Source organism: Narcine bancroftii, chromosome 6, assembly GCF_036971445.1.
Source record: "Narcine bancroftii isolate sNarBan1 chromosome 6, sNarBan1.hap1, whole genome shotgun sequence".
Lineage (NCBI taxonomy): Eukaryota > Metazoa > Chordata > Chondrichthyes > Torpediniformes > Narcinidae > Narcine > Narcine bancroftii.
The window spans coordinates 65,096,620-65,119,381 of NC_091474.1; the positions used below are offsets into that span (position 1 = coordinate 65,096,620).

At 42.2% G+C, this 22,762-nt stretch overlaps 2 protein-coding genes across 19 annotated transcripts in view; one reads left to right on the plus strand and one right to left on the minus strand.

Annotated features, from left to right (window-relative positions):
- The window catches only part of dlgap2a (discs, large (Drosophila) homolog-associated protein 2a), a 625,248-nt gene that overhangs the window by 39,745 nt on the left and 562,741 nt on the right, over nucleotides 1-22,762 (plus strand). The window lies entirely within an intron of this gene.
- The window catches only part of LOC138737519 (uncharacterized), a 28,378-nt gene continuing 14,316 nt past the window's right edge, over nucleotides 8,701-22,762 (minus strand). The window contains exon 2 of the mRNA XM_069888203.1: nucleotides 8,701-9,121. The gene's annotated coding sequence lies outside the window, so the exon portion shown is untranslated. The remainder of the gene's footprint in view (nucleotides 9,122-22,762) is intronic.

Consider the following 22,762-nt stretch of genomic DNA (forward strand, 5'->3'; position numbering starts at 1 on the left):
CATCCAATCCTCTCACACTTTGATATTTCCAGTCAGTGATGAAATTACTGATAACAGCCATGATAACAGCCGTGGCTATTTTCACAGACCTCACCAATCTCTCTGCATAACTGATCCTCTTCCTGTGCTGAATTCGAACTTTTTCCCAGTCCTCAGGTTTGACGCTTTTCCTTGCCAATTTATATGTCCCTTTTTTGGTTAGCACAATGCCGTCACAGTGCCAGCAATCAGGACCAGGGAAAGTGATGCTTCAGTCGTAGTCCTGGCTGCGACCCTTAATCAGGTGGGTAGGCGGGTTGCATTTTTTTTCCAGGACTCTACAAGGGCACAAGCTTCAGAACCCATCAGTGAAGAAAGAGGCTCAAGCCATTGTAGAGGCCATCAGGCAGTGGAGGCACCACCTGGTGGGCAGAAAATTCACACCCTCACAGACCAGAGATCGGTAGCATATAATACAATAATCGGTTCAATAATACAAAACCGGGAAAAATTAAAAATGATAAAGTGACACAAGTAGTCAAGACCCAACAAGACTGGTGCACATAAATTCTTAAGTACATATATTCTGAACTTACAGAATTCCCCCTCCTGTAAAGATAAATGAATCATACAATATTCTTGAAAATTTACAGACTGTGTATGGATGCCAAAAAATACAATGATTAGAAGGATACTCTTTCTAAGTTTTTGGACTGTCTCTGCGACTATGAAGTTCTCAGTCAAGCCAGAGTCAATTAAACACACCAGTTTATGCCCGTTAACTCCCATCTTGATCGTGGAATTGTTCAGTTGGTGTGGTATCTCCTGGCCCAACACCATTGCTGCCAGGACTCCAGAGATGCAGACATTCCCCTCACTGGGGTTGGTCCCCCCCCCCTGCAGATTGTTGGCGCTGATTTTGAAAACCGGCAAGATGGCAGAGACCACGTGGTGCGACAATATGGCTGCTTCCCCTCGTCTGATGAGGATTGCGCCAGTTTTGAAATGCAGCAAGATGACCGCCAGGATTTCCCGCGTCACTGCCTTCGCCGCATGGCCCCACAGGAAGGCCATGGCACACAATACAGGCATTGGGAGGTCGTGGGATTGGGCTTTGGAATCGCCTCAGTCGGCCCATCAGGGGTTGTGCACATGTTGGACCTCTCAGCACTCTCACTCACCCTGCAGACCTTCATCCAGTGCCCCTTCTTACCACAACCAGAGCAGATGGAGACTTTAGCTGGACATCGAGTTCTTGGATGCCACTGCCGACCACAGAAGAAGCATCTCTTGGTGCCGGAGGCCATCGCCGTCAGGGCCGATGCCGCATGTGGAGCCGCTCCAGGAACCAGATCATCCTGGAGGGAGCCTTCTAGATTATCAGCTCCTAGTTGGGCCATCTCTAGCGACTTGGCCATTTGCACGTTGTCAGACAGCACCACATTGTCTTTCTCTAGCAACTGTTGCCTGATGTACTTGGATCTTGCACCACTGATAAGAGCGTCCCGGATCTACTCGTCTTCCCGTTCTCAAACCGTGCCGTCTTTGCAACTGCAGTTCCTCGTGAGTGCTGGTAGGACGAGGTCAAAAGCTGCAATGGACTCACCAGACTGCTGCTTCAGTTGCAAGAGCTGATGCTTCGCTAGGACGACATTTTGGGGTCTCATGTAGCGATCCTTCAGTCTTTCAACGGCCAACTCATAAGTAGTGCAGACCCTAATAATCGGGAATCCTTTAGGCCTGATACGTGAGAGTTCATCCGTGGAGTAGACTATTTGTGTGGCTTCCAGGTACATTTGGAAGCACTCCAGCCAGGACTTGAATTCCTCCGAGGATAGAGGGTCGATTAGGAGCATCGCTGGCTTCAACAGCACTTCCATTCCCTTCTTTATTGAATAAAATTGGAACATGACTGAGAGCACTCCAGACCACTTTCGACCCGAACACCCTGTTTTTTTAATCCAAATCTTTAACAAATGTTTCAATATCAGCATATCATATTGCTATAACAAAATCAAATTCCAATGAAATCCATCAATCCACTAATAAACTTCATCTGGGCTGCTTCATAATAGTTTTGAAAATGTGATAATTTTATTCCACCCAATGTATACTTCCATGTAATTCTGTGCAATGCCACTCAAGCTAATTTACCTTTCCATAAAAACTCTCACACTGGTTTATTCAAATCTTGAAAAAAGCCCATAGAAAGTAAACAAGGTATTGACTGAAATAAATGTTGAATTCAAGGAAAAATATTCATTTTAATACACTTTCACTTAATCAAATCTGCTTTAATCCATCTTAATGTAGGTACATAATTTAATTGATATAATGATTGATAATTAGTATCCATAAACACACCTAAATATTTAATTTTACTTGTCCACCTTAATTTTGTAATAGTTTTAAATTCAGAATAATCTCCCACTCCAATTGGTAAAATTTCACTTTTATTCCAATTAACTTGATATCCCGATAATTCTCCAAATTTCAGCAAACCCTCTTGCAATTGTTTCAATGACTTCCGGTTCCATCAAATATACCAACACATCATCTGCAAATAAGTTAATTTTATATTCTTTATTCTTAACCCTCATCCCTCTAATTTCTGCATTTTGTCTAATAGCCTGAGCTAATGATTCAATAACCAACACAAATAAGGCTGGTGACAACGGGCAGGCCTGTCGAGTTGAACGAGTCAATTTAAATGGTGAAGAAATCTGTCCATTTGTTACCACCTTAGCAATCGGGTTCGTATATAAACCCTTAACCCAACCAATAAAAAAGGGCCGAATTTAAATTTCCCTAACCCTTGAAATAAAAAAATCCCACTCAACCCTATCAAAAGCTTTTTCTGCATCTAATGGTTAGGTTGCTTTCGGTATGCGTTGACCAAAATAATTAATCGAAATATATTGTCTCATGCATTTCTGTTCTTAATAAAACCTGTTTGATCAATATGTACCAATTTGGGTAAACATTTAGCAAGTCTATTAGCTAATAATTTCACTATAATTTTATAATCTACACTTAATAAAGAAAGAGGTCTTATGAAAACACTTTTAATGGAACTCTATCTTTTTTTGGAATGACAGTTATTAAAGCACTTGAACATGATTCTGGTAACTTCTGATCTTCAGTAACTTGATTCAACACTTCTCCAAATACATTAGAGAAATCATCATAAAAAAAGTTTATAAAATTCCACAGGGAATCCATCATCCCCTGGGGACTTTCCATTAGGCATTTCCTGAATAGCTTCCTTAATTTCAAAATCCATAAATGGAGATTCCAATTCCTGAACATCATTTCCAACTAATACCAGTAACTTTAACTTAGATAAGTAAGAGTCAATAGAACCATTATCCTGTTTCCCCTCAGAAGTATATAATTTTAGATTAAATGAATAAAACTGATCATTAATTCCCTGAGGTTTATAAGTAATTTTTGAATTTTTTAACAGCATTAATAATCCGAGATGTCTGTTCAGCTTTCAATTGCCAAGCAAGTACCTTATGAGTTCTTTCCCCAAACTCATAATAACGTTGTTTAGATCGATTAATTAAGCACTCAAATTGATAAGTTTGTAAGGTATTATAACGTAATTTCAACCTCGCTAATGCGACTTTTTTATCTTATGTTACATCTTTCTGAAAATCTTTCTATAACTCAGCAATCTTATTTTCTAACTCTAAACTTTCTGCCATATATTGTTTCTTAACTTTCACAGAATAACTAATAATCTGCCCCCTCAAATGAGCTTTTAAACCATCCCATATTACAAAATGACTATCCACAGAATTAACATTCTTGGTCAAAAATAAAGAGATATGCTCTTTAACAAAAGTAACAAACTTCGTTTTTTTTCAGTAACATTGCATTAAAGCTCCATCCAAACGATGGACATACTATCTCCGAACTTTCACAGGAAAAAAGTAATAATGAATGATCTGATATAACTACTTTTATATTCATCTCTTAATACTCTACCTTGTAAATGTGCTGATACCAAAAATAAATCAATTCTAGAAAATGAATCATGTCATGAAGAATATTAAAGAAAAATCTTTCTCTGTAGGATTAACTTTTCTCTAAATATCCAGCAAATTTAAATCTTTCATTAATGCATTAATTTGTGTTGCCATCTTTGATTTCCTTATACTTTTTGGATTTCTGTCCAATAAAGGGTCCAAAACACAATTAAAATCACCACCAACTAAGACATTTTTATTAGCTTGAGTTAACAACAGAAAAGCTTCTGAAATAAACCACTCATCATATATATTTTAGGGGCATAAAGATTCAGCAAAAATTTTACAGTTCACTCTTAATTTTCTGCCAGCATGCCCCTCTGAAGATTTCCAATTCAAATGGTAAATTTTTATGAATCAAAATTGCGACTCCTCTTGCCTTAGAATTAAAAGAAGGAGAAAAAACATGATCAGCTCAATCTCTTTTCAATTTCAAATGTTCTTTTTCAGTCAAATATGTTTCTTGTAAAAAAGCAATATCAATTTTCATTTTTTTTTAATATAAGCCAATATTCTCTTTCTCTTAATTGGATTATTTAATCCCTGAACATTAAAAGTTGCAAAATTCAATTCAGACACCCTTTCTAACTACTAATATATTTACACACGATAAAATAATGCTCCCCTCTATAATTCTTCCAAAAAACCCCTCAAAATTAAAAAAAATAACATAAAAATACAAAAAAACCCCAAAGGTAGTAATAACCTAAAAATATGGGTGTGGTAAACCCACTAGTGGCAGATGACTATCAAAGTTTTCAGTGCTATCTACCACCCCCCCCCAGCCAGATACATATTTATTATTTAATTAAACACAATAAAGTATAGTCCATATATTAAGCCCAATGATTCCAAGCCCAACGACTGCTCCAAATCTTCAACATCAAGAAGACTTTGTGTCAACTCTTCTTTCTTTCCATTCTTTCCACACTTTCCATTCTTTCCATAGCCAAGTCCATTTCCATTTCCATTTACCCTCCTCTTAGTAGACAACAGAAGAGAACGCCAATTTCTTTGCAATTCTGGCAAAGAATTAGCAAAAACCAAAGCATTATGATCATTCTCAGAGAATTGAGTTTGAAAATTTCCATAAAAAACCTTCAAAATTGCAGAAAAATGAAAAGCAAACTTGTAGCCTTTTCACCACAAAACATCTTTGGCCATATTAAATTCTTGTCGTCTTCTAATAACCTCTTGGCTCAAATCGACATAGAATAACGCTCTGTTATTTTGAACCATTAATGGAGACTGATTCTGCTGTGCTTTCTGTACTGCCATACATAGAATCATTTCTCTATCTTGGTATTTTAAACAATGAACCAAAACTGCTCTCGGTGTTTGTCCTGGAAGTGGTTTTCTTCTCAGAGCTCTGTGAGCCCTATCCAATTCCAAGCCTTCAGGAAAAAGCTCTTTACCCAGCACCTTTGGGATCCAATGCTTAAAAAAAATTTATAGGATCGGCACCTTCAATGTCCTCTGGAAGACCAACTATTTTCACATTATTCCTTCGGCTTTGATTTTCCAACAAATCGATCTTCTTCATTAAATCTCTTTTTTGAATCCTCCAATCTACAAAAGATTATGTTCTACCTGATTTTGACACTCAGAAAAGGCTGTTTCAATTTTCTTAAAATTATCTTGCACAGTATCAACTGATTTTATACATCTATGAATATCACTCTTAACTACAGTCATTTCTCATTTCACAGTTGACATTTCATCACACAGGGTATTCATTTTTATTTTCATCTCCATAAATCTTTGATTCACCTGAGTTGATATTTGTTTTGACATATTGTGTATTTGACAAGCAATCCCTTCCAAAACAGTAAACACTGAATCCATTCCAGATTCCACCTCCACTTTTTGAGATCTACCTCCTTTAACTACAGGCTCCTCCTCTTGGACAAATTTCAATAAGGTAAGTTCCTCTTCTTCCTCAGTCATCGTAGGTCCTTTAGCTGAATGGCTGCGGGTCTGGACACCCGACGCCGGCACCCCGACCTCTTCAGAACACCGGGGTTTGGGTTCCCCCACAGCCCATACTTTGTCCAGCAATTCTCAGACCTAGGATGCCCCACACAAGCCAGGCAAAGCTGTCGGATGCACGGGAGCGTCCTCCGGTGCTACACTGCGTGCCCCCGGGTCACCTAGTGAGGTCGCGGGTTCACAGGTCCCCTTGTCGGCCGTGCCGCCCATGTGCACAGCTTCACGTGAATGTGGGTCGGCAATGGCTGAACTCACCAAGGTGTCGGCGCCATCTTGCGGAGGCAGGATCGGCGCCGGAGTCAAACTCGAACAGGCTGGAGTCCTCTGAGGCTTGGAGACTCCCAACAACATTTCCGTGGATTCAGTTATGCAGGTAGGCCTTAATTCTTCTTCACTTTTGTATCGTAATTTTTTCTGAAGTTGAGGTTTAAATCTTTTCACATTAGATGCCATCATAAATCACTGTTATTTAAACAACTGTAAATATTTTTAACCACTTTTATGTTTTTTAAAAACCGGATATTTAGTGATCCAGCAGGGGAAAGGTGGAATACATGTCTTTTTTCTACGCCATCTTGCCACGTCCCCCCGGCAGTCTCTAACCAGTTGACATTGTCATCAACTTCTCCAATTTCCAGTAGCCCACTCATCCAGTTTTTATTTTTCCTCTCACCCCTCATTTCCCTCATACCTCTGACTCTCTTTCCCCTGCCCATCACCCACCTCATTTCCTCCCCTCCTTTCCTCCAATCAGGGAGCATCTTCCTCCGCCTTCAGTGCTCTCCCCCATCACCTCTCAGCTCCAACCCCACCCACCTATGTCCTCTTGCCAGCCTGTGCTCCTCCCCCTCCCCCCCCTCCACCCTCCTCCCCTCTATTCAGGTGCCTGATTTTTTTTCCATCTCTGGTGAAGGGCTCAGGGTTTTTCCATGGATGCTGCACAACCTTCTGAGTTTCTCCAGCATGTTGGTACATGGCTTCAGCTTCACCTCCCTGCCTTTCCCCATAACCATCAATAAATACCCTGGCTGTGCCAAAATCTGTTTTACTTTGTATCAAATATAAAAACTGCTTCCTTGGGCAGAGAATTCCACAGATTCCCTGTTCTCTGAGAGAAGCAGATCCTCCTCATCTCCATCCTAAATCCATGCCCAAATCTTGATGCTACATCCCCTAGTTGGACTTACCATCCAGCAGAAACCACTTCCCTGACTCTGCCTTGTGTATCCATTTCAGAATTTTATGTTTCTGTAAGACCTGTCGCATTCTTCTGAATTCCAGTGAATATTGTCCCAGGCGAGTTCATCTCCCCTCATAGGATAACACTCTCACCTCCAGAATCAATCCCCACCACCTCCACAGCCAGTATATCATTTCTCAAGTAAGGCGACCAGAACTGCACGCAGTGTTCCAGGTGTGATCTAACCAGAACTCTGTACAGTTGCAGCAGAACCTCCCTGCTCTTAAATTCAATCCCTCCAGCAGAGCAGGCGACATCCAATGTGCCTGCTTAATTACCTGTTGCATCTGCAAAAACAACCTCATGTGATTTTTCATGCACATTCACTCCCAAGCCCTTCTGAACAACAGCATGCTGCAATCTTTCACCATTTAAATCATAATCTGGCTGTCTACTTTTCGTTCCCAAGTGGATGTACACACATTTATCAGTATTGTTTCATTTGTGGTCTTGTCCCTTACCCATTGAGCCCCTGCGACCATTGCTCTGCCTGTCCTCACCTTCCAATGCACAGCCTCAGAGCCAGTCGTGGTGCCATTGGCCTGGCTGTTGCTGCTGCCCTCTGATTGGTCAAACCCCACCACCCCCACACCCCCCCAAATGGGTTCAAAGCAGGTATACTTGTTCATGGTGAGAGTGGCCAAGGGGAACCCTGCACTCCCGTCCTACTCCCTTGACCTCTGCTGGTGGTCACTCAACTGTCCACAGCCTGTACTGCAACCTCTCAATGAATGTTTCTGTCTCTCGGAGAATCCTGAGGTCATCCAAATCCCACCTCAGCTCCGTTCCTCTCCCATTTTTGTCCACCTATCACCTCTTAACCTTTCAGTCTGCACTTCTCTCCCTGCCCCTCCCTCCCTCTTCCCTCCTCCCCACACCTTTTAATTCAGGCGCCTGCTTGCCTTTTTGCTCATTCCCGATGAAGGGTGCAGGCCCGAAGCATTGGTCCCCCTTTACTTCCGATGGATCCTGCGTGACCTGCTGAGTTTCTCCAGCATGCTTGTGTACTGCTCTCGACCCCAGTGTCTGCGGACTTACTTGTTTGACATGACTCATTCAGCCTATTGGATAAGTGCTCTCCGATCCACAGCCATTTAAGGCACTTGTGCTTCTGATGCTCATCAATATTCGAGATGAGTTGAGAGTTTCTGTTGCCATGCTTTGATGAGCGAGTTTCAGATTCCTGATGCAACCTTGCTGAAAAAAATGTCATAATTTACCCTCCAATAATTTTATCAGCCTTTATGTCCGATGACTCCCCCTCCTCGCTGGGAAGAAGCATGGCATCTGAAAACGGGGAGATATCCTCAGTGCGCTTGTGAAAATTTCACCTCAGTCAGTATCAGCAAGCAGACGATAATATTTTTAATTTTAAATGTACTTACCTCATGGTAGAAGACAGTTCTGGACCATGAAACCCATGCTTTTTTTCCCCCCAAAAATATACTTTATTGACAACAAATAATTTTAAAACAAGAAAACCATTTGAGACTTTTTACATTCATGGTGTCAATCATATCGATACATTCTCATCAATTTTACATTGTTCTCTCAGTACAGCATTACCACCACTGTGGTACCTTGTCATTTCTACACATTGTCATTGGACATAGCTGTCGAGAAAAAAAAATATGATTTACAAACAAGAAAAGAATTCAAGTCTTTTTACACTCACGTCAGTCCCAGCTCTACATTCTCGTCCATGTACATTGTTACATGTGTTCTCTCCCCCGCTTGGTCGAGGGTCTTCCCCCTCAGTCTCAGTGCCCGGTAATGGGAGGACTCTCAACCGGGGTCCTTCCCCAGAGTGCCCTTGAGTTTGCTGTGCATCCATCAGCACGTACCTCTGCAGCCAGGAATGTGCCAATCGGTAGGATTTCTGGACAAACATTTAAATTTAAATTTAGACATACACCATGGTAACAAGCCCGTGCCACCCAATTGCACCAAATTGACCTACAACCCCAGTACGTTTTGACATCTCAGTATGAAACTTGTGCTGCCCAATTACACCCTATTGAGCTGCCACCCCCGTAAGTTTTTGGAATGTTTGGTTGTTTTGAATGTTGGAATAATGTGTTTAGGTAGCTAAGCAGCACAGTAGGATTAGCAGAATCCCGGTATCAGCTGTTAAACAACAACAAGCTTTTACTCTCCACCTACGATACTGTGATTTGATCAAAAGTTTACAGAACACTGTATTTTATTTTTTCAACGCAATGTTGCTGGACATGTAACACTCAAAAGTAGTATTTTAGGTGGAGATGAATTTCACATTTCACATTAAAATAATGTTTTGCACTTGCCTTGATTCAGAACCATTTTGGCTATTTCACCATCAGTCATTTTCAACAATACCTTTGTAGCACAGAGCAGAGAATAAGCAAAAAACACAGCGAGTAATGCATGTAGGTGATGATGCTTGGTGAGAAACTGTAACCAACAGAGCATTAGAGCCCCACATGGGCATGTGAGGTCAGGTATGGAATTTTCCACTTGTGGTGTCATTTTTCAGATTTAGAGTGTTTCAGATTTTCAGATACGGGGTGCTCAACCTGTTTATGCAAATTTCCACTGTGTTTTACACGGGTGGAAAGAGTATGGACAGCTATAGTCTGGGTTGATGGGACGATGCATAGACTAGATGCCCACAGGGCCTGTTTCTGTTTTGAGCTCTATGGCTCTACAGTTTTCTGTTTACAAATGTGGCTCCAGTTGAAAACTATCTCAGTGTTGCTGCAGTAGTGCCTTTTCCCACTTTGAGACACTGGATCTCACCAATGCATCCCCATTAGCAGGGGCAGGCACCTTGATGTTCCATTCATCAGCCACTCTGTTACAGCTGCCTGTTGGTTCGATGTTGCTGCCATGCCCCTCCCTTACCAATCCAAGCCTTTTGTCCATTATCACCCAATCTCCTGGCATCGTTTGTCAACACACAGTGGCTGCACCAAAACATTTCCGGCTGGTCTGGGTATCTAACCTGATCTGGAGAGGTGCCTTTGCTGTGCACTGCAGTTGTGGTAAAGCCACCCCTTCACAAGTCATGGTCTCTGCTCCCTCAACCAAGGTTAATGGAAACACCAAACATTACAGCACAGTATAGACCCTTCAGCCCACGATGTTGTGGCAACCAATGTAAACCTTCTCCACAACAATCTTATCCTCCCTCCCTCACACCTATAACCCTCTATTTTCTGACATCCATGTGGCTGTTTAAGAGATTTCTGGCTGCCCCTATTGTACCAACCTCCTCCACCACCCCTAGTAATGCATTCCAGGCACCTATCACTCTGCGTGTAAAAACTTACCCCTGACATCTTCCCTACGCTTTCCTCCACCAATGTTCTCAAGTATTTGCTGTTGTCATCCCCAAGAGAAAGGGGCTGGCTGTCCACCTTATCTGAGCCCCTCATAATTTGATATACCTCTATTAAGTCATCTTTCATCTTCCATTGCTCCAAAGAGAAAGGCTCTAGCTTTGTCAACCTTGCTTCATAAGGTATCTTCTCCAATCCAGGCAACTTCATGGTAAATTTCCTCTGCACCCTCTTCAAAGCATCTGCATCCATTCTGTAATGAGGTGACTAGAACCGAATTCAATACTCCAAGTGTGGTCTAACCTGAATTTTAAAGAGCTGCAACATTTCTATAAGGCTCTTGAACACAATGCCATGACCAATGGACACCATACCCCTTCTTAAACACCCTGTCAACTTGTGGAACCTTGAGGGATCTGGAGACCTCACAATCCCTCTGCATTGTGAAGAATCCTGGCATTAATCATGTAATTGGCCTTCAAGTTTGATCTTCCAAAGTGCATCACCACACTTTTCTGGATTGAACTCCATCTGTCACTTCTCTGCCCAACTTTATATATTCTGTGGTAGAATGCATTGTTAGTTCCATTCTAATGCTTATTTCATGCCAGCGCATGAATAGTGATTTCTCTCATCTGAAGCTCTGCCACAAACCCGTCTTCTCTCCTTTATTCCTTGGACTTCACGGATATGCTCCCTCATGACTTCCCAAACTTGGCTCAGGCAAGGGAGACCTCTGGGTCTCTTGACTGAACACTGAAATAGAGCTAGCTCATTGGCTCTATGCCTGCTGTATTCTGCTATGGAAACCCACTGCGGCACCACTGTCACCCAGGCTCACCATTTCTTTGATGGTGAGCCCTTGCACTGTGCAAATTCCAACATTTCGTTGCTGTCCCCTACAATGGCTCATGCACCCCAAGTGTCGGTCCTCGCTGACTGACACAGGCCCCTGGTGCCCATTCATTTCCTATTTCAAATCCTCAGTTTCATGTTGACTCCACTGAACTTCACCTTCCCCCTTCACCCGTGACCTTGCTGCTCAACATCCAGACCCGAAACCTGAAACATTCCACAGGTTTGTCCTCGAAAACGAACCCTGGGCAACGTGTTGACTGTCCCTCCACATCTTCTCAGCATGCTATTCTTGTCACACGGTTAAATGCCTCAGTATAATAATGGCAATATATAAATGTAAATTGATGTGATTGTTGACTGCTACTACAGTACATTTCTGATTATCCAAATATGCTTGGGACCTGATCTCTTTTGGTTATCCGGACTTTATGGATAATTGAGAAATTTCTTTCAGCAGGCCAATAGCATCAGCAGGACACTTGAATCTGTGGTTAAACAACAACAGAAGGTTCATCAAGCATGAAATAATGCTTAATTCTTACCAAAAAGCAATGTGATCTTTGCTTATAAAATGCAACAACAAACACAAGAATTTCTGCATGACGGTTTTTTCCCAATGTTTCCTCCAGTGCCATCTGCCTCATTAATGATGGTTTTTATCTTAGCAGTCCGTCTTTGATTCTATATTTAACTTAAAAATGTTCATGACATAAAAGTTCCCATTGGAACCTTTTTTGAAGAGCAATATCCTGAATGCAATAGCGTCATTGGGCAGTGTAGAGACCTGCTCAAGAGTGTTTGTAACTTTTAAGGTTTTACGTTGAAAGGAACCAAGTAATTTAAGTATCCAGTATGCGAGAGCTCCGTTGATTCAAAATGGTGTTAACAGCGCAATGACCCCCACCAGATCTGTAAGATCTTTGACCAGTACGTGAGAACTCCATTGATTCAAAATGGCGTGAACAGCACAACGACCCCCCACTAGAGTTGTATCTTTGATCAGTACGCGAGAGCTCTGTTGATTCAAAATGGCGCTAACGGCACGATGACCCACACCAGAGCTGTATGTTTGACCAGTACACGAGTGCTCCGTTGATTCAAAATGGCGTTAACAGTGTGACAACCCCCACCAGAGCTGTACCTTTGACTAGTACGCGAAAGCACTGTTGATTCAAAATGGCGCTAACTGCACGTCAGGCCCCCACTTGAGCTCGTGGGTAAAAAAAGTTTCAACTTTTTTCAAATTGTGACGTCATGTCTCAGCCAAAATTATTTTTCACTAATTTGAGAATTTCGGTAGATTGGTTTGGATAATCTGAGACGTACTGTATTAATAATTTATGTTTACAAATGAGTGCGCTTCATTTCCCCCACCCTGCTCCATCCTGTCTATCTGACACGCATTTAATATTTTACAAAATCAGATCTCTTTCCTGGCATTTTGTATTGTTATTCAAGTATGCGGCCATGGTGTTTTATAGTAAATCAGCTATTCCACAAAGATTGGTATTTGTTGAAAAAGCACATTTTGGATCTCAGATAATGAGAATATTGTGAGGGGTGTTCCAATGCTATTTTATACCAGTAAATATACATAATAGAAATCAATTTTCATAATTGGAATGTGTTGGGTCCACTAAAGTATTTAATAGTTTTTTTTTTAACTGTTTATTGTGAAGGAATCAGAATTGTTGAATTCTCTTGATTCTTGATTATATCTCAATAACCAGAGATTTCAATGCTGGAGATTGTCATTTCTCTGAAATGCAGATTTCATTAATCTCAAATGCACTTGTGAACTGTGGTTTATGTTGAGATTTAATCATCTGATCCAGGTGAAATAATTTTCTCAGTTGCCCTCCATAAGTTCACAACCTATGAGGGTTTGACAGAAGTGTAATTGAGTTACGTATCCGGAAGAGAGGGTTTACGGCTTGTTCCATCTGCCTCCAATTCTTTTCTCGTGAATCTTTGGATCCATCTTCATTCAGCTCTGCTCTTTGCCTTCTTTGTTAAACTTTTGTTTCCAGATAAAAAAAATAGACAGAGCCAGTGCTGTAATTTGTGAGACAAAATTTGTCAGGAAAGGGAGCAAGCAGACCAGCTTATCCGTTGTCCTGTTCAGGACTGTTCCCCTGAGTGCCTCTGCTCCCACCCATTCCATCAATGTTATCAATAAGCACAAGTTGAGAAGATAGGCGCATTAACTTCACTTGGCCTGGGGAGTTTGATTAATTATCCACAAACGTAGCAAAGTTTGATTAATTATCAGACAGCACAGCAACCAGTTTGATTAATTATCCATAAAATGTAGCAACAAAAACTCTACTTGAGGAGAGAAGAGTGCAAACAGTGGTTTATTCATTTTATCACAGAACTGTGTTCATGTGTCTGTTCACACAGTTATCTCTGCAATATTGCTGTTTATTCTAACATCACTGTTTCAGTTACTTTCCTGGAAAAAAATGGACAAGTTCTGTTTGCATCAATGAACTAGAATGGATTTTAAAAAAAGTGATATGAGGTGTATACAGGGCTGAGAAAGGGTAGACAGCCAGCACCATTTTTATGGGGCTACAATAGCAAATACCAGAGGATATCCATTTACGGAGAGTGGAGGGAAGTGTAAGGGAGATGGCAGAGGTACTTTTTTTCCCCCATATATAGAGTGGTGGATGCCCGAAATGCATTGGCGAGGGTGTTCGTGGAGGCTGGTACAATTGGGACATTCAGAAGTCTCTTTGACAGACACATGGATGCAAGAAAAATAGAGGATGATGGACATGAAGGGAAAGGGTTACATTACAGTGGAGCAGATTTACTGTACATAGGTTGGCACAACATCATGAGCTGAAGGGCCTATACTGTGCTGTAATTTTCTATGTTCTATGACACTTTTTTGAATTTTCCTGAATAACATTCTGGTTTGGGAGTGATATTTGAGAAACGATGGTGTTGAGGTGTAGAGGGTATCTCTCTGGTAAGAGAGGGAAGGGGGTGGAGAGCTGGAGGAAAGTAGACAGAGGGATAGGAAAAGAGAGAGACTGAGGGGGGGGGTCAGCCTGATGGAAACTGGAGGTTGATGTCAATGCATCTGGATGGAGAGTTTTCTCAGTCAGAACTCTCCAATTTGTAGGCAGCCTTGGTTTGGCAGTGCATGAGAGCAGGAACAGACTTGTCGATGTGGGAATGGGGTGCAGAATTGAAATGGTTGGCCAATGATCTCCCAGACTGCGTCCAATATCCCTCTTGTTGAGAAGACCACAATAGGGCACCAGATGCAGTAGATGACTCCACAGATTCAGGTGGTAGCAGGGTGTTACAGGTGATGAAGGCCCGTCTCTGGGTGACAGGGTGTTGCAGGTAGTGAAGGCCCGTCTCTGGGTGACAGGGTGTTGCAGGTGGTGCAGGTCCGTCTCTGGGTGACAGGGTGGTGCAGGTGGTGAAGACCCATCTCTGGGTGATAGGGTGGTACAGGTGGTGAAGGCCCATCTCTGGATGACAGGGTGGTACAGGTAGTGAAGGCCTGTCTCTGGATGACAGGGTGGTCAAGGTAGTGAAGGCCTGTCTCTGGATGACAGGGTGGTACAGATAGTGAAGGCCTGTCTCTGGGTGACAGGGTGGTACAGATGGTGAAGGCAGTGTCTCTGGATGACAGGGTGGTACAGATGGTGAAGGCAGTGTCTCTGGATGACAGGGTGGTACAGGTAGTGAAGGCCTGTCTCTGGGTGACAGGGTGGTACAGCCGGTGAAGGCCTGTCTCTGGGTGACAGGGTGGTACAGCCGTTGAAGGCCTGTCTCTGGATGACAGGATGTTACAGGTGGTGAATGCCCATCTCTGGGTGACAGGGTGGTACAGATAGTGAAGGCCTGTCTCTGGATGACAGGGTGGTCTAGGTAGTGAAGGCAGTGTCTCTGGATGACAGGGTGGTACAGGTGGAGAAGGCCTGTCCCCTCTGAGTGATAGAATGTTACAGGCAGTGAATGCTTATTACTGGGCGACAGCTACCTAAACCTTTCAATGGCTTGACTATTTTAGACTCTCGTACAGTCACCAACATTCAGGTGAAATGCCCATGAGCATTCTATGAGAAATTAATCACAATATAAATCAAATAATCTCTTCAACCAACTCCAAGGAAAAATTGAATAACTTGAACACAATTTAAATGCTTTAGTTAATTTAATTTAGTGGTTTGCTTTCTCATTTGCAAACCTTCTCCAACCCCTCCCATCTAGATAAATGGAGTAATTTAATATATGCCAAATCCCACACATGGAATGTTTTCACATCCACAGTGGCCACCTCTGAGAAACTTTGGGATACTTGTTTGGAGCTCCCAGCCAGTTGTGTGTGTTATATGTAATGTTGTAATGATAGTGATCATGGTTGGAAGCAGCTAGCAATGCCTTACTGTTTGATTAGACTTGGCTGGCAGCAGGGGGCTGACACACTGTGGGGATCTGTAATAGAGACTTGCAGCCTCATTGCTTCATGGTGCTGTTTACAACAACTTTAAAGTAAAGGACATTTTCCTTCATCCATGTGTTGTCTAAGAACTCACACGTATGAATACAAGATGAAACATGGTGTCAGAAGTGGGATGAAGGCAATTAGAAGGAAATACTTTAAAGGTAAAATCTAAAATCAGCAACTGATCAGTGAAGAGAAGCAAACACAATGAAAAATGGAAGGATTACATCCACCAGTGAAACTTCAGCTGACAGGTAATGTGGCTGAAAATTAGAACAGATTTAAACAGCTTATTGGATTGTATTTAGTGGCAGTTGGAACTGATGAGAAAAGTGATGAAGTGAAAGCATCAGTTTTATTACATGTCGTGGGTGATGAAGCCCTGGACATATATAATAACGTCACATTTGCAGCTGAAGGAGACCAAATGAAACTGGAAAAAATAATGGAACACTTTGAGGCATACTGCATACCTAAACATAACGTGACGTTTGAAAGGCACAGATTTTTCACATGTACAGAAAACGAAAGAAAGTATTGATCAGTATGTGACTGAATTGAGAAACAGAAGCACAACGTGTGAATTTGATAGACTGACTGACTCATTGATAAAAGACAGACTTGGATGTAATATTCCAGATAATAGTCTAAGGAAAAGACTGCTTAGAGAGCAAAAAGCCATAGCACTCTGTAGGGCTACAGAAACTGTAAAAAATGCAGGCAAAACAGCTGTTCGTTGAAACTACTGCAATGTGGATGCAGTGAACAAGAACAGACAAACCGTTTAACAAAAAGTACGCCAAAGAGGAAAGAGAGATGTGGCCAGTGAACAAAAATGAAAGTGACAATCGAAAACCATGTCGTCGATGCGGTACACATCTACCAAAACAGTGTCCAGCATATGGTAAAACATGCTATATGCGCAACAAAAGCAACCATTATGCCCATTGCTGTAGGAACTAAGTGTAACAAAGCAAGGTTCATGTAGGGAGATAGAGGAATTCTATGTAGATGTTGTGACTGAAAACGTATGAAAACAGACAGGATGTTGAGATTAAAAGTGAATGGCTTATATATTTCAATTAAATTGGATACAGGAGCCCAAATTAATGTAATATCAGAGACTGATTTTAAGAAGATTAGTCCCAGACCAAAGATGTATGGAACAAAAGTGATAGGATATTCAGGTACCGATATATCAGTGCAAGGAGAATGCATGGTCAAAGTGAAATACAAAGACAAAGAGCACATGCTAGCATTCATCGTGGTACCAAAGGATGTACAGGCCATACTAGGATTAACAGCCTGTGAAAAATGAACCTAGTAAAAAGAGTCCTCATGGTGGAAAGCGAAGGAGAGAGTCTATGATGAACTCATGAAAGAGTACAATGACCTATTTCAGGGTCTAGGCTGCCTTCCAAGAGAACACATGATCAGAGTGGATAAACGTGTGCCACCGATAATACATCCATGCAGAAAAGTTCCATTTGCACTTCAAAAGCAACTAAAGGCAGAGTTGGACAGGATGGAAAGACTGAACGTGATTCAGAAGATAGATGAGCCAATGGAGTGGGTGAGTTCACTCGTCGTTGTGGACAAAAAGAATGGAAAGCTTAGAATTTGCCTGGATCCAAGAGATCTAAACAGAGCAATAAAGAGAGAACACTTTTCCGAAGCATGAAGAAATTATGTCACAGTTTGCAAATGCAAAATTTTTCAGCAAGTTAGATGCATCATCAAGATTTTGAAAGTTAAAATTGGAAGAAGTAAGTTCAAGACTGTGCAGGTTCAAGAGTCCTTTTGGCAGATACAGATTCCTCAGGTGACCATTCGGAATTGCCTCAGCTCCTGAAGTGTATCACAAAACTATCCATATGATCTATGAGCACCTGGATGGAGTCGATACCTCAATGGATGACATCATAGTATGGGGAACCACGAGAACGGAGCATGAAGGAAAGTGTTGGAAGCAACAAGGAAAGCAGACCTGAAGCTGAATAGAGAGAAATGCCAGCTCGTGGTGACAGAACTACCATTTGAGGAGATAATATTGGCAGTGAGGGCATCAGACCAGATCCCAGAAAGGTGTCCGCCATTAGGAACATGCCATGGCCATAATGCAAAAAGGACAGAGGTTTAATGGAATGTTCAACTATATGGGTAAATTCATATCCACCTTTCAGAAAAGATGGCTCCATTGAGAAGACGAACAGAAAAGAACATTGAATGGGAGTGGGATCATGAACACGAAAAGTCATGGGGCGAACTAAAGAAACTGGTCACAGAGGAACCAGTTCTGAGGTTTTACGACCCAGCGAGACCCATCAAGATACCATCAGATGCATCACATCGTGGGCTTGGTGCAGTTCTTCTGCAAAAATATGATGACTGGCAACCCATTGCACATGCATCACACTCAATGACAGACGCGGAGATGTGATCTGCTCAAATTGTAAAGGAGCTGCTCAGCTTCACATACACCTGTGAACGATTTCATCAGTTTGTGTCAGGACAAGCAATCAGTGTAGAGACTGACGATAAGCCGTTGATTGCATTGTTCCAAAAGCCATTAAATAATTGTCCACTTAGAATACAAAGAATGATTATTAGGCTGCAACGCTATATACTGAATGTGGCGTACACTCAGAGTAAGGTAATGTACATAGCAGACGATTTATAGAGCTGTTGACATGAGAGAGCCTGCTAACACCAAAATGGATGAAGACGTGAACACCTTCATGGACATGATCACAAGTGCACTGCCCATATCAGATGCAAAAATGGAGCTCATAAAGTCAGAGACAAACAAAGATGAAACACTGAGTCAACTGAGAAAAAGCATCTTGGATGGATGGCCCAACATGAAGCAAGACTGCTCATCTGATGTTTCAGGGTACTGGAACTGCAGGGCCGAACCATCAGCTCAAGTGTGGTATGTCACCAGCACAATTCCTTATGGGATGTAGGCTAAGATCAAACCTATCCATTCAGGAGAAACTCCTAAAAATAAAAGTGGGGGAGAAAGTGAAGAAGTTCAAAGAACAACAGAAAGAAAAGCAAAAGTATTACTTTGACAGAAGAACAAAGAACCTATTGGAACTCTACACTGGTGACCAAGTATGGCTAAAAGACAAAACAAACTTATGAACTCAGAAGGAAACTGTCCTGAGTGAAGTCCAACCAAGATCATGCACCATTCAGACAGATGAAGGTGCTGTTCTGCAAAGGAATCGTCAAGACTTTCAAATGGGACCAGCCACAGTAGATGGAAAGACGGATACTGTTGAACAACCTGAATACACAGCTGAGAAGACATCATCTGAGGCAACAACTCAGATTCAAAGACAGTCAATCAGGAGATCGTCAAGGCATGTGAATCCTCCTAAGAGACACATTGAGCAAATTTAAAGACTCCTGTTCTCGAATGAAGTTGTGCTATCTTCTTCACTCTTCAAGTTTTAGTGTATGTAAATGTGAACACACAAAACAAGTTTAAAAAATGCTGTACCATACATCAATTCTGCAGACATTGCAGACATACATTCTTTTGGAGCTGTTTGTACTCCTAGTAGTTCATCGACCCAGTTGGGGCCAATGAGTCAGGCCTTCAGTGAAGATTTAAGTTATCGATGGGAACGCTCCACCTGGCTGTTGGACTGCGGATGGTACGCAGTAGTGTGGTGTAACTGTGAACCACGAAAATGAGCCAAGGAAACCCATAATGCCGAAGTGAACTGTGGTCCACAGTCCGAAGTTATGTGTGTAGGCACTCCAAATCTAGTAATCCAATTTAAGATCAATGCTCTAGCACATGCCTCAATATCACTGACTGGTAATGGAATGGCCTCTGGCTAGCGTGTGAAGCAGTCTACTACCGTGAGAATATACCTCGTGTCCTGTGATACTGGTAATGGTCCAACCAGATTCACGTGCACATGCTCAAATCTTCTGTGTATTGTCAGGAAAGGCTGCAGGGGTGTCTTGGTGTGGTGTTGAATTTTCGCAGATTGGCAGGATATACACGTTCATGCCCATTGTGCGGTCTTTTTTCAGCCCATGCCACATGTACTTGTTTGATATTATTTTGAAGTCCTGATGGATGGGGGTGATAGATTGTGAATGTCATCAAAAAGACGCCGACTCCAAGATAGTGGGACCAATGGTCAAGGATAGCCCAACAATACTTCACAAAAGAGTTCTGGACTACCTTGTTGTGGTGCCACCTGTTGAATGTTGAGTCCAATAATAGGTGATAATATGCCTGTATATCTGGATCTGTGGATTGTGCTGCAGCCAGTTCAACAATGTTGACTCCACTTTGAATATGGCACACACTTGATCTAGAGAGCACATCTGCGTCCAGATTGTCTTTTCCCGAAATATGACCCATGCACGTAGTAAACTCCGAAATGTAGGACAAATGTTGTTGTCTTGCCGACCAAGGATCTGTGACTTTGCTCAAGGCAAAAATGCATGTTTTATGGTCTGTGAATATGGTGAAATGTCGACCTTCCAAGATATAAATCTATCATAAAAATTTATCATTCCCAAAAACTTCTGTAGCCCTTTGAATGTGACAGGTTTGGAGAATGTACAGATGTCGTCTACCTTGCCTGATAACGGAGATATGCCTTCTGCTGTAATTTTATGCCCTAAGAATTCCATGGTTGACTTGCCAAATTGACATTTGCCAGACTAAAGTCTTGGAGCCATTGGAAAAGGCAGTGCAAATGCAGGCGGTGATTTTGCTCATTTTGACTTGCTACAAAGATGTCGTCCAAGTAAATAGACGCATAGTCTCAATCTCTGCCGAGAGCGTCCATAAGCAGCTGAAAAGTTTGTGGGGCATTCTTTAAGTCAAATGGCATTCTGAGGAATTCAAAAAGACTAAATGGCGTAATAATTGCTGTCTTGGGAATATCATTCTCATGAATCAGTATCTGATGATATCCCTTAGCCAAATCAATCTTTGAAAATATGTGGCAATGATGCAGATGGGCAGTGAAATCCTGTATGTGTGGAATTGGGTATCTGTCAAGTGTGAAATCAATAACCCTACGGTAGTCGCCGCAGGGTCTCCATCCGCCTATCTTCTTGGGTACCGTATGCCAAGGTGAGGCCCAAGGGCTGTTTGAGCGTCGGATGATACCCAATTCTTCCATTGCTTTAACTTCTGCCTTTGCTTGCCACAATTTATCAGGCGCCAGACGACGAGCCCTGGCATGGACCGGTGGGTCTGGTGTGTCTATGTAATGAGACACACCATGGGCTGTTCTTGAGGGATTGAAGTTGGGTGAGAATATGGGGAAATTCCTTGTGTAATGTATGTACTCTGAGCTGTGAAACTCTCCCCTTGATGCACACCAGTGGATATGTCTGAAAGGTGGTGGTGTGAACTAATTTTCTGCGTTTTACGTCCACCAATAAGTCGTAGGAACATAAAAAATCTGCACTCTAAATGGGTTGAGCGACAGAAGCGAGGACACAATTCCAATGGAAGATGGTTCCACCTATTCCGATTGCAATTCGTCTAGTGCCGAAACTTGGAATGGCAGTTCCATTTGCCGCTTGCAGGGTCAAGTGGCATTTTTTAATGCATCCTTTCAAAATAGGTCGGCGGGAGCAAACTAAGTTCAGTATGTGTCTACAAGGAATTTGCACTTACCCGCATCGTCCTGAAGACAATAGGCCTGTATGTATGCCAGCTGCTGAGGCCACTACTGGCAGCTGGCTCTCTCATTTCCTGACTTCTTTTTGTAGTAGGTACACGGCTGGATGCACTTATGGGCATTTTTTTTCCCAGTGGCGATGGTAAAAACATCACTCTCGATGTACATCAGCACCTTCCTCTTTCTTGGATTGGACTGAGATACAGGAGGCTGGTAGGATGCGGGAGATGCTTATGCTGCAAAACCTGGATGTATTGGGGCAGACTCTTGTGTAGGATACGATAGATCCTGTCAGCCTCTCGAGCCACGTCATGGGGACAGCAGAAATCCATATTACCAATGGGTGAGCTGGCAATTTTGACAGAAATAAGATTTTGAAAAGCAGACAATGGGAATGACCATCTGACAATGCCAGGATCTCATTCATCAGGTCTGATGGATTCTTGTCATCTAGGCCTTCCATGTTCAAAAGACGCCGGCCATGGTCATGCCTAGAAAGTTCTAATGTGTCAAGAAGAAACTGGAGGAACCTGGTGTCTTCTGCCAGAGAATGAGCAATAAATTTGCTTACTCATGATGCAGTGCCACGTGCAATGTACTCACAACATGCCAAAATTTTGTGTCTTAGGGCATTATACCCCAAAGACAAAACTGGGTTTCAGCTTGAAGAAACCAAATTTGAGGTGTATGTGTCCAGAAAGGAGGCAAATGAAGCCCAAATGCATTAACTATCATGGCAACAGCAGTTGTTGCTGCTGTTAAAATGTCCTCCTTTTCCATAATCATTCAAATTCATTGAATCTTAACTTCGGGGTCACCAATTTGTAGCAGCTACTATGGTAAATGCTACTAAATAAAGGCAAACACACAAGGGTAATCAACTCAAGACTGGTTAATTGCAGACATACACAGACCTTTTATTCCCTTGCCTGTTAATGAGCTTGTTAGTGAACAGCTGCTGGTCGTGTGGACCAGCAGGTTAAAGCTATGAGCCATTAGCACCCTCTGCCTTTAGGTAGGAGCTTCATCTGATCTACTTGCTCTACTTTGGTGCCCAACACTGCTAGCCCGCAAAATGTCAGGTAAGTCTGTGAACTGATGGTGGCGGTTTGCAATCCCGTGCTGTGTGCCCTCAACAATGTAAAGTTAAAATTGCGGGGTGATACAAAGAAAACATGTTAGTTAAAAGTAAGTTAGTT